At 44.7% G+C, this 2,196-nt stretch overlaps 1 pseudogene; it reads left to right on the top strand.

Annotated features, from left to right (window-relative positions):
• LOC123249286 overlaps window positions 1-1,766 on the top strand; it is a 13,376-nt pseudogene extending 11,610 nt beyond the window's left edge.
• Window positions 1,767-2,196: the final 430 nt, after the last annotated feature.

The following is a 2,196-nucleotide window of genomic DNA, read 5'->3' as shown; positions in this document are numbered from 1 at the left end:
TTTCTCACTGCAATCCACTGATGATGTCTGGATGCCAGGAGCTACAGTTGTCTCAGGAACCAAGTAGTAAGGGGTTTGCTTGAAGCACTGTCCTCTTCTCTTGGCTCTGTAGATCTTGTCCTTTCGTTAAATGCCACACCACACAGGATCCAGGGGAAAACAGGAAATAGGGTGTCCTTTGCTCTGAGGTCTCCCAGGCTGGCAACAGTTTTTGCCTACCACTAATGGAGTCCACACACAGAACACAGATAGACTTCCTCCTCCTTCATTCCAACCTGGAATTCCCAGCTCTAGCTCCTTCCTGCTAGGTACTTCCTAATCAATATATAATCAATACCTAATAACTAGCTAATCTAATCTTACTCATAACAGTTTGAGTGGAGATCTGACCTGGAATTGAGGATTACCTGGGTTGAAGTCCTCCTTCTGATATACCCTGAGCTAGTAAATAAACCTCCCAGGGTTTCAAGAAAGTCCTGAAGATGAAAAGTTGCAGAGAAGGAGAAAACCTACATTAGTAAAGAGCTTCTTGGTCAGAGTTCATTAAGCAGTGAAATACTAGATCCAGTCCCTTATGGCTACCCTCCTCCTGGCACAAAGGGAGCTCTCTCTCTCCTGATGCCTCTCAGCAAGTCTTGAATAGCGTTTGCCATTAACGTTCTCACTTCTCTCACCTGGCCCCACCCCAGTTTTCTTCATAGACTCAAGAGAAGAATTAAATATGTATAATGAGATGTTAAAGGGACTCATGACACGATAGGCCTATGTGCCTGGTTTCCTGATGGGGTGGTTTATTTACTATATTCTGAAAAAGTGTAAACCTCAACTTTTGTGAATCACGTTATTTCGGAAGTCCAATGGATAGAGCTCTGGACCTTGAGTTTAAATCCAATATCTGTCATTTACAAGCTGTGTGATCCTGTGCAAGTCATTTAACCTGTCTCCCTTAGTTATCCCCCTCTGTAAAATGAGATAATAATACTCTCTCTCTCCAAAGGTTGTTGTGAGGATAACACCAGATGATATTTCTAAAGAGCTTTTTAAACCTTAAAACACTATATTGATGTTAGTTAGACATTATTGTCAGAGATACATGCCTGCGTCTTTGAGTAAGGGAAATAGCTATATATGAGTTTTTCAGGAATTATTCATAAGACCTGCCCGTACGTTCCGCACTCCACCCCTTCTCAGGCAGAACAATGTCTATTCGTGATTCTTTGCTTAACTCTACACAGAAGAAAGGGACCTGGGGAGGCCGCCATGCTGGACATCCGTCACGTGAGGAAAGTCCATGTGACATCACCTCAGCTGGGGTCTCAAAAGGTGTGGAGTGGGAGGGGATTTGGAAGCCAGGCACGCCCTGCCTCTCCTCCCAGATCTCGCGACGTGTCAGTGCGCAAAATGGGATTTGGGTCGTTTGCCCGCTGGGGCTCGTCTTCTGGCAATCAGTCCCTTTCTCTTTTGTTAATCAGACTTTTTTTGCAGGGGAATAAACAGTGGGGAGACAGAAAGAACCAGCACATGCCCTGCCTTAAGGAGCTCACATTGTAAAACGGGAGATTATACGTAAATTAGAGTAGATGAAAGCTCACAGACTAACGGAGGAAACAGCCTGTAAATGCCCGAGTCCCGCAAACGACCTACAGTGTAAGTGCAAGGTCGTCTCAAAGAGGCACCAGAGGCCAATAGATTTCAACCCTAAATGCACAAGCCCCGCCCTTCACACCTGCCTTTCCAGCCTCGTCACCTTATCGCCTCCAACGTAACAGCAGTTTCCAAAGAAACCAGCCGACCATTCTATCTCTAGAGTCTAGGCAATTGCTGAAGCCTTTACTCGCTTCCCATCCTCAATGCCTGAGTCCTAGTCCTGTTACTCAGCTTTTCAAATTTCTTTTCTTTCAAGTCCCGGCTCAAGTATCATTTCCTCCTGACTTGCTCCCCACAATTTCTGGTGAACGAACTTTTATTCTCTCTCCCCCCAAGTTGAAGTGTTAACTGCCTCTGGGATACATTGGTGGATAGCGAGTATTCCGTACTCCTTTAGTAATTCCCACCCCCACTCCACCACCACCACCACCCATTCTGTGAAATACCAGAAAGGTATTTTAATTCTCCCAAAAGATTGTCATTTTCAGATAAGAATTTTGTGGGCTGGAATGTAGTTGAATGTTTGCTTTTTTTTTTTTTTCAAGTCAC

The sequence above is a fragment of the Gracilinanus agilis genome, chromosome 1, assembly GCF_016433145.1.
Source record: "Gracilinanus agilis isolate LMUSP501 chromosome 1, AgileGrace, whole genome shotgun sequence".
In the NCBI taxonomy this organism is placed as follows: Eukaryota; Metazoa; Chordata; class Mammalia; order Didelphimorphia; family Didelphidae; genus Gracilinanus; species Gracilinanus agilis.
Note: the sequence above shows the minus strand (reverse complement) of the source record. Positions and strands in the feature narration are given on the sequence as shown.